The following is a 16,125-nucleotide window of genomic DNA, read 5'->3' as shown; positions in this document are numbered from 1 at the left end:
CTCAGGCATGCAATTTGTTCTCACATTTCTAGCTTGGTGATGAGGTGAAGAGGTAAGAGTAAAGAGAGGCAAAAGAGTGAAGAGGAAGTGCCTAGCCAGGTGAAGAGATTATACGGTGGTACCTTGGTCCTCAAACTTAATCCGCTCTGAAAGTCTGTTCCAAAACCAAAGCGTTCCAAAACCAAGGTGCGGTTTCCCATAGAAAATAATGCAAAATGGATTAATCCATTCCAGACTTTTAAAAACAACCCCTAAAACAGCCATTTAAGATGAATTTTACTATCTAACGAGACCATTGATCCATAAAATGAAGGCAATAAACAATATACTGCAGTCACACAATCAATCAGTCAATCAATCGGTAGCTGAACTGGGTTCCACACAGTCACAAAAACAAAACAAAAAAGAGCTGCAAAAACAGAAATGCAAAATAAATACCAAAAACAGGCAGACCTCAGCATAAAAGTCAAAACGGAAGTGTGACACTCAAATCGGAAGCGTAACACTCAAAACAGAGCATGTTTGGCTTCCAAAAAAAGTTTGCAAACTGGAACACTTACTTCTGGGTTTGAAGTATTTGGGTTCCAAGTTGTTTGAGTACCAAGGCGTTTGAGAACCAAGGTACTTAAGGTCAGGGCACAGTGGGAGTGTCTCTCAGAGTTCTCTCTAGCAAACTTACAGGAAAACTCTGTGAGCTCCAGCGCCTATCATATGCCTATCTAGCAAACATGCATTGTTGGTTTGACTGTGTTGTAAATATCCCACAATTAGGTCAATTCCCCTTTAAATGTGAACTGGTTCCAGTTTCTGCCCTTTCCTTGGTCCCTGAGGATGAAATGACCAGGGATGCAGCATAGGAAGAAGAGGCCCATTCTTTTTGTTTTATTTTGCTTCAGCTAACATTTACATTCGCCCTTCGGAGCAAAATTGAAATATCAGGATGCAGCAACATATCTGCTCGGAAAATATTGGGGTGAGATAGACTTTAAATGGCTTTTAATGAAGCATTTTGCACCAAAGGACAACTAGCCCTTCAACGAAGGCTTCCTTGAATTAAATCCTCACATTCAGATACACTTTTTTTTAAGGGAGAAAAACAATATTACCTGTTTAAAGGGAGTACAAAAATCCAATTAAGTTTTGAATTTTAATTTCCTTGCATGCGTGGTTTTGTTGCCCTGTGAAAAGAATGTAAATGTAAATGGCATTTCCTCTACGTTATCTCCGTAATCCAGAGGCTAGAATATCCTGTCATACTTATTTTGTCTGGTGATGATAAAAAACCAAACAGAGTTTTTAACTAAATTTGCTGTAAATGGGCAAATAATCAAAAATGAACATCTTTATAGTCTAATCTTTCATTAGCATGTGTGCCTAAAATGCTGCTCAGAAAAGATTAGCTTTCACTCTTTCTACATATGTGTGTGTGTGTGTGTGTGAATGCATTTTGCCTGAATCTGCCTGCAGGGCAGAAGGAACACAGTGACACAAGCTATGCAAGTGGTTCCCACCATGATGCCTTCCAAATATTGTAGACTTCAATGCTCCTGAAGGTAGGAGTCTATCAATTGATGAAGATGATCATCCAAATGTCATAGACCAAATGGAGCAAACAGCACGCAGACCTAGTGGTGGGAGGAAAAAATCCTTAAATAAGAGACACGGGGGAATGATTAATGGACTTCAATGTCTGTACACTAATGCGCAAAGCATGGGAAATAAACAAGATGAGCTTGAGCTCTTGGTACAGCAAACTAAATATGACATAATAGGCATCACTGAAACCTGGTGGGATAAGTCCCACGACTGGAATGTAATAATGGAGGGATACAATCTATTTCAGAGAAACAGAGCAGACAAGAAAGGAGGAGGAGTGGCGTTATATGTCAGGGATGTGTATACCTGTGAAGAGATCCAAGATTTAGAATCTCAAAGCCAAAGTGAGAGCATTTGGGTCAAAATAAAGGGAGAGAAGAATAACAGGGACCTCATTGTGGGAGTTTACTATAGATCCCCAAGCCAAACGGAGGACATAGATGATGCCTTCCTGGAACAGATGGCCAAGCATGCAAAAGGAAGGGAGATAGTAGTAATGGGGGACTTCAATTACCCGGATATTTGTTGGATGTCAAACTCAGCCAAGAGCATAAGGTCAAACAGATTCCTCACTGGCCTTGCAGACAACTTCATTGTCCAGAAAGTGGGAGAAGCAACAAGAGGAACAGCCATTTTAGATCTGGTCCTAACCAATGTTGATGACCTGGTTAGTGGGGTAGAAGTGGAAGGATCATTAGGCGCGAGTGATCATGCTCTTCTGAAGTTTTCTATACAGCGGAAAGGAGCAGCCAAGCATACTAGGACTCAATTTCTTGACTTTAAGAAAGCCGACTTCATAAAACTTAGGGAAGTGCTGGGTGAGATCCCATGGACAGTAATACTAAAAGGAAAGGGAGTTCATGATAGCTGGGAGTTTGTTAAGAGGGAGATAGTAAAAGCACAACTTCAGGCAATACCAATGAGACAGAAACATGGAAGGTGCCTAAAGAAGGCAGGGTGGCTTTCTAAAGAACTTTTAACTGAGTTAAGATTAAAAAAGGATGTGTACAAAAAATGGAAAAGGGGGGAAACCACCAAAGAGGAATTCAAACAAATAGCCAGCACGTGTAGACACAAAGTCAGAAAAGCTAAAGCACAGAATGAACTCAGGCTTGCTAGAGAGGTTAAAAGCAACAAAAAAGGCTTTTATGGGTATGTTTGTAGCAAAAGGAAGAACAAAGAAACAGTGGGGTCACTCAGAGGAGAAGATGGTGAAATGCAAACAGGGGACACAGAAAGGGCAATGCAAAGATCCTGAGGATCCATGTGGATCCATGCTTTGTAACCACGTTTTTGTACCATTGCAGCCCCAGGCAACAGTGGGTGCGTGATTTTTTTTGGTGCAGGCTGTAGCCATGGACATGCTATGTGATCTGATGGTGAATCTGGGGTGACCCAATGCAAAGATCCTGAGGATCCATGTGGATCCGTGCTTTGTAACCACGTTTTAAGTGGGGAGGGAAGGAAAAACATAGAAGGGACAAGGAGCACAAGAGGGGTGTGCAGAGAAGCAGCTGGCTAAGAATGCAGGAGAGGGGTTTAAGGGGGGGGAAGGAAGGCAAAAGTCCCCCCCACCCAAGCCAGCCCCCCCCTCTCTCCTGCATGTTTTCCGCTGCCTGCGAGTCCCTAGACGCAGCAGCAGCACCGGAGCACGGAGAGGAATTAGAGGGAAGGACGCTCTGCTTTCCCCTCTGCTTGCCTGGAAGGGAGGGGATTTGCCTGCTCTTTGTTCCGTTTGAGCAAACACAGTAACGAAACAGAAGAGGGTGGGCAGTAAGACCCCGAGGCAGAATGCAGGAAAGCAGCAGCCTCCTCTCCTCCGTGACAGCGCGATATGATTTTTGCCTGATTTTTGCCCTGTACTTGGGACAGTCAACTCCAGGGACCACACATTCACTCAATAACACGCACAGACATTTCCCCTTACTTTTTAGGAGAAAAAATCTGCGTGTTATAGAGGGAAAAATACGGTATGTCTGTCGACACATGTATAGGATTGCACCGCCAATCTCATTTTGCTTAATGACACTTTGTCCCGCACACCTCTCTCTTTGAAGAAGGGTGGGCGGGTGGGAATCCCACATGTGGTTGTTATATACATGTGACCTTCTGAGAGCTTTAATCTAAGCAAATGCACAACGCACTTTGAAGTTGACCAGCCTGACCATGCGTTCTGCAATCAGAGAGAGGTTGCAAGAGGTCAGATTTAGGCCCATCAGCTTCAAAGCTGATTGTAAACCTCGCTAGATTAAAGCTCTCAAAAAGCTGTATGTCTTTTAAAAAATAATAATACTCATTTCCCCCCTTCGCGAGGTCCACGAAGAGAGGCTTAGAAAGAAAGCTGGGAGCAGCATCAAGATGTCATGCACTGAGAGGCAAAATGAGACGAGCAGCTATAACTCTTAGCTTGTATAGCAGCTGTAATAGATAGCGTGTGAAGCAACAGGAGTAGCCTATCACTTTCTCTCCAAGCATAGGGAAAGAATCCTGAAGTGGGCATACAGAGCTCCTGCAAAAGTGTGGAAAAGGATTACCAAAAAAAAATATGTCTCACCAAGTCAAAAGAATATGTTTCCAATCATTGCACATTAAAGGACATCAGTAGGAAATATGTGTAAATTGTATATGATGGAGGACAAGGGTAGCTTGTCCACCTTTGGTCTCCACCATGCTCTTAGCTCTCAGCTCTGGCTCCTAGAAGCCATCAACATGTGACAGCAGCCACACCCTGGAAATGGCTTTGACTGGCCAGCTGTACCAGGTAAGGGTAGCTGGTGAGGGTAGCTGATGGGTCTCAAACCCTCAGTGAGTTAGGGATGTCCAATCCATGTGAAGGCAGGCTCTGGTAGATTGAGCAGATGAGACCGACAGTGGGTCCGACAGTCAAGAAGGTGTTTTCTGCCCATGATGTGTAGAGGGAAGTGAGGAGCAGATGGGGCTTGTCCGCCTGGGAAAGTAGTCCATCTAGGAGGAGGAAAACTCTGGTCCTAAACCTTTGCTGCCTTGCGGGATATCTTTGGGAGAAGAAAAGGTTAAGGAGTAAAGCCTACACAGATCTGGAGTGGAGTCCCTAAGGCAGTTGGATGTTGTCTTGTACTCTTCCTCCCCCCCCCCCAATTTTTTTTTATTAGTTTTCACAATATTATAAACAAACAAACAAACAAACATAAATCATAGCCTTATTGAAAATTACATTTATTAACTTTGTTAAGTGACTTCCTCGCTTCCCCTTGGTTGAATTTCATGTCCTTTTAATGGTTTTCCAAATCCCAGTTCTTATAAAATTTAACTTAGACATTAACATCCTTAAATCTTCACCTTATGGAATTAAACATATTAATTCATCACTTAAAATAAATAAAACCCTAACCCAATTAAGTATCTGTAAGCTGTTTTCAGTTAATTTGACTTAACAAATTTAGCTAGATAATCATTAAATTTAATCCACTCTTCCTGATACTCCTCCTCCTTCTGGTCGCGGACTCTTCTGGTTAGGTCGGCTAGCTCTGAAAAATCCATCATCTTCATCTGCCATTCTTCTATTGTTGGTAATTCTTGGGTTTTCCACTTTTTAGCTAACAAAATACGGGCAGCAGTTGTGGCGTACAAAAATAATTTAACATCTTTCTTCAGCAATTGCAAACCTGTTATTCCAAGAAGAAAGGCCTCTGGTTTCTTTATAAATGTATATTTCAACATTTTTTTCAATTCATTATATATCTTTTCCCAGAAGTCTTTCAGTCTTTCAGCAACTCCTGCAGCCAGGCTGTTGCCAAACATATTGCTCTGTTTCCCTTTGGAGCACGTCAGTGAGATGACATCAGTCTTGTCATCTGGGCAGTCTAGGACCTCCATACACACTGCCCAGGCTTACACCCCAGGGAGGTCACTTCAGTGCTGTGAATAGAGTGGTTTGACTTCACCCCCAGACACGTATTCCATTGTCTCTTGAGACAGATGGATGCCAACAACATATGGGTTGTCTCCAACTCATTCCTGCTCAGGAGTAGACCCACTGAGCTCGATAAACCAGCATTAGCCATGCCCATTAATTCCAAGGGGTCTGCTCCAAGTAGGACTGGCTTTGGGTACAAATCTCTCTCTCTCCTCTGTGTGTGTGTGTGTAGACACAGACACACTCACATGGCCTCATGGCAAGAGGAATATATCATTATTATTTTTTAAAAAATCTCACATTGCAAAATACTCTTTTTATGTTGGATATTGCTCTGGTTCATCCACAAAGCCAAAAAAGAAAGCATTGGAATGCTCAGAAACATCCAGCTACCCACAACAGCTGTTGGTTAGAAGCCTCCAGCAGCTATTGATGCTGAGAGCTGCTACTATTTACTAGCAAGCCCTGCACCAATGGTCAAGGAATGCCAGTACCTCCACTGCTGGTCCTCAGTGAGCCATCGGACTTGAATGTGGAAGAGAATGCTGTGAAAAAATGTGGCTTAGGGTGTCGTCTAGGCAGCTTGCAATAAATGGATCATCTCTAATTTCACTTGTAGTTGCTGTATGGCCATTGTAAGTTGCATGATTATTCAGAGGCAGCAGAGGGAAGGGAGCTCTTAGCTTGCCTCTTGTGGGATTCCAATCTTCAAAGGAGCTGCCTGCCTATCTTTTAATGCACACCTATAGCCTAATAAGTTCCAGTCAGCGAGTGCTGGGGGAGGCATTTCAAAAAACAAAGACAAGGACTAGACATTTAATATACCTGGGAGGGATAGTTCATCTTCCTTTCTCGAGGCATTTGGAAATGCACAAGACACAATGTCAGCTTCTCAGCTAGTTCCAAAAATCCCTTCTCTGTAGAAACATTAAACGAAAAAACAAAAGAAAAAAGCACCACTACTTATATTTGAATCAAGCAGCAATTCGGCTGCTAATTGTATAGTAATTGACACAACGGCTACAATGTTCATTGTGAATGTCAAACCATTAAATATTAGGGCCTTAGGCCAGGATTCAAGCTGTAATTTGCTACTGAGTTAACAGGACAACGAGGAAATGGCAACTGCCAATAGATAGCCCAGACACAAGATAATGACCGAGGTAATCAACTGGGGTGTAAACTTGGTGCAGCTCTATTGATTTCATTGCAGCTCTGCAGATTTATACCAGCAGAAGATCTCATTTTCTATCACGCCGGAAGAAAATTGTCTTAAGAACGAGACTTGTGGTTTGAACAGGGGTGGGGGCTGGGGGGGATTTCTGCAAATCAACAAAGTGTCTTGAGCATTACAAAGTGGTACACTGGATTAAAAGATTAAGAAAATGAAATCGCAGAGGAAGGGAAATGCAGTAAGCTTTTGACAAATTGACTCTTACATGAGTAGGGTATTGATGATTCAGAAGGACATGTCTGAAATGTTTGGCCTCTAAGACCTGTGGTGATTTTTAAGATACAAAGAAGGAGAAAGAGAAGGAGAAGGGGAAAGTATTTGAAGTGGAGAAAGCATGTCATAGAGAGACAGGCAGATGGACAAGCTATTCTTCTGCAGAAAACTACTTTTTGTACATATGAGCCACAACTGTCCTGATAGTTAGAGGTACTCTGTGTTTTCATTTATAAAAATATACGCTACTGACCTCCAGAGTCTCAGACCCTCCAAGTGTCCCTATTTTCCAGGGACAGTCCTGGATTTAAAGAAGCCATCCCGGTTTCTAATTTGAACCTGGAATGTTCTGCTTTTCTTTAAGATGTCCCTTAATTTCATAAGAGAAATGTTGGAGGGTATGGAATAGGACATCCCCAGGGCTTTTCTTCAGCCAGAACTCACCCAAACTCAGCCTTGTATATGGAAGTTTTTTTTACTGTTTAATGCTTTGTTTTGTTTTTATATGTTGGAAGCTGCCCAGAGTGGGCAACACATGGACAAGGTATAGTTGTTGTTGTTGGAATAGGACATCCCTCCTAGACATCACCTTGCCGACAAAGGTCTGTATACTTAAAGCTATGGTTTTCCCAGTAGTGATGTATGGAGGCAAGAGCTGGACCATAAAGAAGGCTGATCGCCGAAGAATTGATGCTTTTGGAAAATTGGCTTCCAGGTGGAAAAATCAAAATTGGAAACAGAACTGTTAGATCCCAAAACTAAGACTCTGTCAAGAATGTATAACTTGCTGTGGAAATGGAACACTCAGGACGAAATGGTGAAATCTGTTATGATAAAATGGGCACAAGATGTGGGACACAACATTATGCTGGCTGACTGGGAACAGTTATGGACCACAGGTATGAAGTTTACGGCATGTAATGCCTTAAGAGAGAATATTATGAAAATGATATACAGGTGGTACATGACACCAGTCAAGCTTGCAAAAATATATCATTTGCCCGATAATAAATGCTGGAAATGTAAAGAAACTGAAGGTACATTCTTTCACCTTTGGTGAACGTGCCCAAGGATTAAGGCTTTCTGGAAGATGATCTATAATGAAATGAAAAAGGTTTTTAAATATACCTTCCTGAAGAAACCAGAGGCCTTTCTCCTGGGCATGGTCGGCCAATTGGTGTTAAAGAAGGATAGAACTTTTTTAATGTATGCCACAACAGCAGCAAGAATACTCATCGCAAAGTATTGGAAGACACAAGATCTACCCACCCGGGAAGAATGGCAGATGAAGGTGATGGAGTACATGGAGCTGGCGGAAATTACTGGCAGAATCCGAGACCTGGGAGAAGAGTCGGTAGAAGAAGCTTGGAAGAAATGTAAAGACTATTTACAAAAATATTGTAAAATTAAGGAATCTTAGAAGGATGTTGGAATGAAGTTATGTGGTTTTAGCAGTAATGTTATAAAGGAGTATTTAAAGATGGATTGTTAACAGGTGAGAATGTAAAGTTATAATATATTAAGATAAATTATTAAGATAAAAGCAAAAATGGAAAGGATTTGCTGAAATAACTAATTGAAATAGAATACAAAAAAGGGAGGTGCGAGGAGGTCAGGGAAACAAGTAAATGAAAGTCAAGACATGGAAAGGTTGATTTGTTTTTAATTGTTTTTACTTTTTGTATTTTGTATTTTTTGCTTCTTTTTTGTTTGTTTTTTCTTCTTTTATTCTTGCAACTTTTTTGAAACTTTAATAAATATTATTATTAAAAAAAAAGAATTAATGCTTTTGAATTATGGTGCTGGAAGAGACTCTTGAGAGTCCCATGGACTGCAAGAAGATCAAACCTATCAATTCTGAAGGAAATAAGCCCTGAGTGCTCACTGGAAGGACAGATCCTGAAGCTGAGGCTCCAATACTTTGGCCACCTCCTGAGAAGAGAAGACTCCCTGGAAAAGACCCTGATGTTGGGAAAGATGGAGGGCACAAGAAGAAGGGGACGACAGAGGACGAGATGGTTGGACAGTGTTCTCGAAGCTACCAACATGAGTTTGACCAAACTGTGGGAGGCAGTGGAAGACAGGAGTGCCTGGCATGCTCTGGTCCATAGGGTCACGAAGAGTCGGACACGACTAAACGATTAAACAACAACAACAACAACATTTTCATCAGAGAAAGGTTGGAGGGTATGGAGTCCTTATCACTTCACAGTGCAGCTGGGAATGAATGCACTTCTATGTGATAATTCCTTCATCAAACAGGGTTTTCACCTCGAGGAGAAGTTGAGGTCAGAGCTCTTATCCCTGATAATATTGCCACCCTATAACAAAGAGGGCTTTTTGTGTATGTGAAGAAGAGTTAACCACGAGCTGGGCAACTTGTCTTCCAAAAGTGATGCAGTCCCAGTAGGGCTTTGTCATCCAGTTTCAACCAGCATCAACTGTTCTCAGAAAGAAAGAGAAGCACAGCACTGTCTTCTGTTCGAGATAAATCACTGTTGAATACAGACATGCATCAGCTCTGTATGAAACCTGACTTCTAGTTACAGGTAGGTAGCCGTGCTGGTCTGCCGTAGTTGAAACAAAATAAAAAAATTCCTTCCAGTAGCATCTTAAAGGTAAAGGGGACCCTGACCATTAGGTCCAGTCGTGACCGACTCTGGGGTTGCGGCGCTCATCTCGCTTTATTGGCCGAGGGAGCTGGCGTACAGCTTCTGGGTCATGTGGCCAGCATGACTAAGCCGCTTCTGGCGAACCAGAGCAGCAAACGGAAACGCCGTTTACCTTCCCGCTGGAGCGGTACCTATTTATCTACTTGCACTTTGACGTGCTTTCGAACTGCTAGGTTGGCAGGAGCTGGGACCGAGCAACGGGAGCTCAGCCTGTCGCGGGGATTCGAACCGCTGACCTTCTGATCGGCAAGTCCTAGGCTCTGTGGTTTAACCCACAGCGCCACCCATGTCCCTTAGCACCTTAGCCCCTTAGAGACCAACTAAGTTTGTTATTGGTATGAGCTTTCATTTGCATGCACACTTCTTCAGATACTGAAGATTTTTTTTTTTTTTGTATGAAACCAGAGGCATGAGTTTTCTCAGCTGCCTCATGGAAGTTTTTCTTCTTCTTTTTGCTCTTGCCTAAATGGGATTGGGATATTGAGAAGGCAGTGGCAAACCCAGCAAAATCTGCATGTTGCTCTTTTGGCTCAGTAATCGCCACCACCACCATATTAAAAACCTGCAGACGTAGTTGTTGAAAGCAAAACCAGTGTTCCTTTTGAAGACTGGTTGATTGCCATTCTACTCTGGAAATTGTACCTCTGGAAGGGGAATATCAACCAACCAACTCTCAGCACCTAATTTTTTTTAAAAAAAAATACAGATCCCAGAATTCCTGTTGGGGAGTCATGAATGTTTTAAGTGGTAATATGGTACTTTAAATGTATGGTGTGTATGTGGCCTTAGTTGGAAAAACTAATATATTCTAATATATTCTATATTCTAATATATATATTCTAATATATATATATTATATATATATATTATATATATATTATATATTATATATATATATATATATTATATATATAATATATATATATATATATTCTAATATATATATTCTAATATATAATATATATATATATTCTAATATATTCTATATTCATGGCAGACCAACACGGCTACCTATCTGTAACTAATATATTCTAAACACACTTGGGCATTGTTATTATTTTGAGTCAAGAAATGTATCACAAATCCAAAAGAAATTAGATTCCAATCTGGGTGCTGTATGGATCAGGTTAGTTCACATTTGACTGAACAGAAATCAAATTACCCCAAGCACCCCTTCTTCTCAGCCATCTACCAATGCAGATGCTCAAAGCTAAATTTCACTAATCTCCAAATGGTGTTCTGTAGACGTTGTTATTTCTTTGGCTGAACTCCAACAATTAAAAAGCACTTAAGCAACACTGTTAAGTAGTATGGCAGCAATTGTGCAAACATATTTCGATTACAGCTCCACTAACTAGAGCCAGACAATTAAAAAAGTTTAAAACCTACCGTTAAAAAACAGAAAGCATGTCAATGAAAACTGCCATATTGTCTTTAGAAATATGGAACATTTCCAAAATTCTCATCTGAATTACCTGGTATTGTGTGTAAAGTAGGAATGATGTAGCCTACTCAATCCTTGGTTCCCATATATAGTTTGACTACAACCCGCATCATATCCAACCAACATAGTCAATGGTCACGGATGATGGGAGTTGTACTCCAACAGCAAAAGTTGAGAAATCCTTGACAATTGAACGAATTCATTAGGAATTTTCTGTGGTTCCATTTTTCATTTCTAAATTTTGAACTGTGTATTATGGCCACATGCTTTAATGCAGTGCATTGGTTAGAGTGCTGGGCTAAGATTGGAGAGACCCAGGTTTGACTCTCCAGCCAGTTAAGCTCACTAGGTCATTCAATCTTGTTTAGATAAATCTACAGAAATCTGAGAATAAGAAAAGGGAGAGAAAACTATGTATTCAAGGGAAAGGCAAGTTTGTGTGTCTACTCAGTGAGGCAAATTGTTCCGCCCAGGGGTGCCAACTTGAATTAAATATTGGGGGACCCATGTAAACCCCGCCCCACAAAATTGATCACAAGATGCAGTGCTAACGCACAATTGGAATGGCAATGTCTATCAACTTTGGGGGGTGCCCAGCCTCCTCAAATATTTTATTGATCAGGAAAGGCAAACAGGGCACTGTCTCACCAATCTCAGTCTGCCCACAGCAGGAACTATCCCCTTGCTTTCTTACTTACAACCAGTCAAGGTACTGCCTTATCGATTTCTTCCTCCTTAGTTTCAATGGTACCGCTGTAAAACTCAGTAGGGAGAAGAATGGGGGCAAAAGTTGGCTCTGCCTGTCATTGGCTCTGGCACCATCTACAGGCAACACCCCCTTTATGTGGGGACACGGGTGGCGCTTCGGTCTAAAACACTGAGCCTAGGACTTGCTGATCAGAAGGTCAGCGGTGGTACCTCGGGTTACAGACACTTCAGGTTACAGATGTTTCAGGTTACAGACCCCGCTAATCCAGAAATAGTACCTTGTGTTAAGAACTTTGCTTCAGGATGAGAACAGAAATCGCGCAGTGGTGGAGTGGCAGCAGCAGGAGGCCCCATTAGCTAAAGTGGTACCTCAGGTTAAGAACAGTTTCAGGTTAAGAACAGACCTCCAGAATGAATTAAGTTCTTAACCCGATGTACCACTGTACCTTGAACCTAGTTTAGTAGTAGATGGGAAAAACTCAAACCACCACACCATAATAATAATGATAATAATAATAACTTATTATTTGTACTCCACCCATCCAGTGGGATGCAGGTGGCGCTGTGGTCTAAACCACTGAACCTAGGGCTTGCCAATCAGAAGGTTGGCGGTTCAAATCCCCGCAATGGGGTGAGCTCCCGTTGTTTGGTCCCAGCTCCTGCCCACCTAGCAGTTCGAAAGCACATCAAAATGCAAGTAGATAAATAGGTACTGCTCTGGTGGGAAGGTAAACGGCGTTTCCGTGCGCTGCTCTGGTTTTGCTTAGTCATGCTGGCCACATGACCCAGAAAACCTGTCCACAGACAAATGTCAGCTCCCTCGGCCAGTAAAGTGAGATGAGTGCCACAAGACCAGAGTCGTTCGTGACTGGACTTAACTGTCAGGGGTCCTGTATCTTTACCTTTTATGTTCCAAGGCATCAATGAAATTGTGTATATTTGAAACACCATTGGAAAAGCCTGCAAACACCCTGTTCTTCCCCTTTTTGTGATGTTTCTGTGATGTTTTGGGGTCACTTTTGGGTTTGGTGTGATGTGCATATGCATGGGCATGTATGTATTGAATGCACATAAATAGGGTGTTGCCTATACTGTTTGCTTCCCTGCTTTCTGTCCTCCTAGGACCAATGGACACCAGCCTCCAGTGATCCTACTCCAGGAGGAAGTCTGCATTTCAACATCTCCATAATGCCTGACCTTAAAGAGAAATGAATATCATCACTCATTGGTTCCCTAAAAAACATTATATATATAATCTTCAAGCAGACACAAATATGAACTTTTCACCAAGTTAACAGGTTGACGTTGTGATTAGAAAGGAGGAAATCAAAAAGCAATTACATACCTAGGTATTATGCTAATACAATTATGGAAACCGCTAGCCCAAAACTGTTGATAAATTAGATAAGTAAAAGAAGCTGACCTGAAAGGATATTTTAAATAATGCCATACCATCCTTGCTATCTAATATAATTGCTCTCCTGTGACCCAACCTACATTAAAAGTAAATTCCTCCTTTAAAAAATTATATGTTCGGCACATGATGATTAAAATAACAATATATTCTCTCTTCTGCTGGCAATGATGTTATGTAAAATATGGGGGGGGGGAGGGAGAAGGAAGGAGAATGAATTAGCCTTTGATGCTAAAAATTTACTGTGCACTGTCATTTTAATGAATTACATTTGAGATGTGTTAAAGTTGGAAATCGTTAGCTAACCTTTTCAATAAAACATTTTCTAAAATCAACACTGAGAAAGGATGCAATTTCTGCAGAGGTAACTAGACCGATTATAATCTAGTTTATTGCACATGCCTTGTTTGACACCTGTCAAAGCATTCCAGCCTGTGGTTATGGAAGCAAACTTGGAGTGGAAGGAGAGCAACTGGGAGAATTGCTGTTGCAGCTGAACAGCCAGGAGATCCCACCAGTGCATAACAACAACAACAACAACAACAACAACAACAACAACAACAACAACAACAACATCAACAACAACTTATTTATACCTTGCCCACCATCTGGCTAGGGCATAGACCGTTTGGCATGTAATGTTTCCCCTGCAGTCCCCAATTCCCAGGACAACATTTTCCTTTTTTCTAACAGTAGGGCTGGCGCTACCAGTCCATTGGTAGCAAGAGTTATTGATGCCAAATGGCAAGCTATTGTATGTCTGTGATGATGGTGATGATAAAGTTATTGTTTTTACATATACACAATGGGTCAGTGTGTCTGGCTGCTAAACAGAAGGTTGGTAGTTTGAGCCCATCCAGGGATGGCTATGGGCAGGATTCTTGCACTGCAGGGGGTTGGACTAGATGGCCCTCAATGTCCCTACCAGGTCTACAGTTCTGAGATTCTATGCACATGTATATACTTCCTTTGCTCCAAGGTGCTCAAGGTTGCACAAGTGGTTCTTCTGTCTTTCCTTTGATCCTTTCCATTTCCATTTTATACCTTAAGGTGCATGAATAATCATAGTTTAGAGGTCCCGGGCCCTAAGGAAGTCAGATTATCCTCCACCAGGGCCAGGGCCTTCTCAGTGATGGCTCCGACCTGGTGGAATGCTCTGTCCCATGAGACCAGGGCCCTGCAGGATTTAACTTCCTTCTGCAGGGCCTGTAAGACAGAGCTATTCCGCCTGGCTTTCAATTTGAACTTAGCCTGATCTTTTATTCCCTTTCCTTCTCTTCCCCTCCCCTTTTTATGAAGATTACCCGCTCTGGGATAGAATCATAGAATCATAGAATCATAGAGTTGGAAGAGCACAAATCCACTGAGTGGTAGCATAGTCAAGACCGCATTTTACCAGCTTCTTTACAAGAATATCATGGGGCACCTTGTCAAATGCCTTGCTGAAATCAAGGTAGGCTACATCCACTGCATTCCCTTCATCTACCAGGCTTGTAATTCTGTCAAAAAACGAGATCAGGTTAGAATCATAGAATCATAGAATCATAAAGTTGGAAGAGACCACAAGGGCCATCGAGTCCAACCCCCTGCCAAGCAGGACACACTATCAGAGCACTCCTGACATATGGTTGTCAAGCCTCTGCTTAAAGACCTCCAAAGAAGGAGACTCCACCACACTCCTTGGCAGCAAATTCCACTGTCAAACAGCTCTTACTGTCAGGAAGTTCTTCCTAATGTTTAGGTGGAATCTTCTTTCTTGTAGTTTGGAACCATTGCTCCGTGTCTGCTTCTCTGGAGCAGCAGAAAACAACCTTTCTCCCTCCTCTATGTGACATCCTTTTATATATTTGAACATGGCTATCATATCACCCCTTAACCTCCTCTTCTCCAGGCTAAACATGCCCAGCTCCCTTAGCCGTTCCTCATAAGGCATCGTTTCCAGGTCTTTGACCATTTTGGTTGCCCTCCTCTGGACACATTCCAGTTTGTCAGTGTCCTTCTTGAACTGTGGTGCCCAGAACTGGACACAGTACTCCAGGTGAGGTCTGACCAGAGCAGAATACAGTGGCACTATTACTTCCCTTGATCTAGATGCTATACTCCTATTGATGCAGCCCAGAATTGCATTGGCTTTTTTAGCTGCCGCGTCACACTGTTGGCTCATGTCAAGTTTGTGGTCAACCAAGACTCCTCTGACATGACTTATTTTTCAGAAATCCATGCTGACTATTGGTGATCACAGCATTCCTTTCTAGGTGCTCACAGACTGTTTGCTTAATGATCTGCTCCAGAATCTTCCCTGGTATTGATGTCAGACTGACTGGGCGGTAATTATTTGGGTCCTCTCTTTTCCGCTTTTTGAAAATAGGGACAACATTTGCCCTCCTCCAGTCTGCCGGGACTTCGCCTGATCTCTAGGAATTCTCAAAGATGACTGCCAGTGGTTCTGAGATCACATCTGCCAGTTCTTTTAATACTCTTGGATGCAGTTCATCTGTCCCTGGAGACTTGAATACATCTAAACTAGCCAGGTATTTTTGTACTATCTCCTTAGTTATTCTGGGCTGTGTTTCCTCTGCTGAATCATTTGCTCCAAATTCTTCAGGTCGGGCATTATTTTCTTTATCGGAGAAGACTGAGGCAAAGAAGGCATTGAGGAGTTCAGCCCTTTCTGTGTCCCCTGTTTGCATTTCACCATCTTCTCCTCTGAGTGACCCCACTGTTTCTTTGTTCTTCCTTTTGCTACAAACATACCCATAAGAGCCTTTTTTGTTGCTTTTAACCTCTCTAGCAAGCCTGAGTTCATTCTGTGCTTTAGCTTTTCTGACTTTGTATCTACATGTGCTGGCTATTTGTTTGAATTCCTCTTTGGTGGTTTCCCCCCTTTTCCATTTTTTGTACACATCCTTTTTTATTCTTAACTCAAGTTCTTTAGATAGCCACCCTGGC

The 16,125-nt window shown here is 42.0% G+C and overlaps 1 long non-coding RNA gene across 1 annotated transcript in view; it reads left to right on the top strand.

The window, feature by feature from the left end:
• LOC309329390 overlaps window positions 1–13,511 on the top strand; it is a 31,813-nt gene extending 18,302 nt beyond the window's left edge. The window contains exon 3 of the long non-coding RNA XR_014151114.1: window positions 12,885–13,511. This is a non-coding gene — a long non-coding RNA (uncharacterized lncRNA). The remainder of the gene's footprint in view (window positions 1–12,884) is intronic.
• Window positions 13,512–16,125: the final 2,614 nt, after the last annotated feature.

This window comes from Podarcis erhardii, assembly GCF_964252035.2.
Source record: "Podarcis erhardii genome assembly, chromosome: 14".
NCBI classification, from domain to species: Eukaryota; Metazoa; Chordata; class Lepidosauria; order Squamata; family Lacertidae; genus Podarcis; species Podarcis erhardii.
This window is presented reverse-complemented; position numbering and strand designations above follow the sequence as displayed.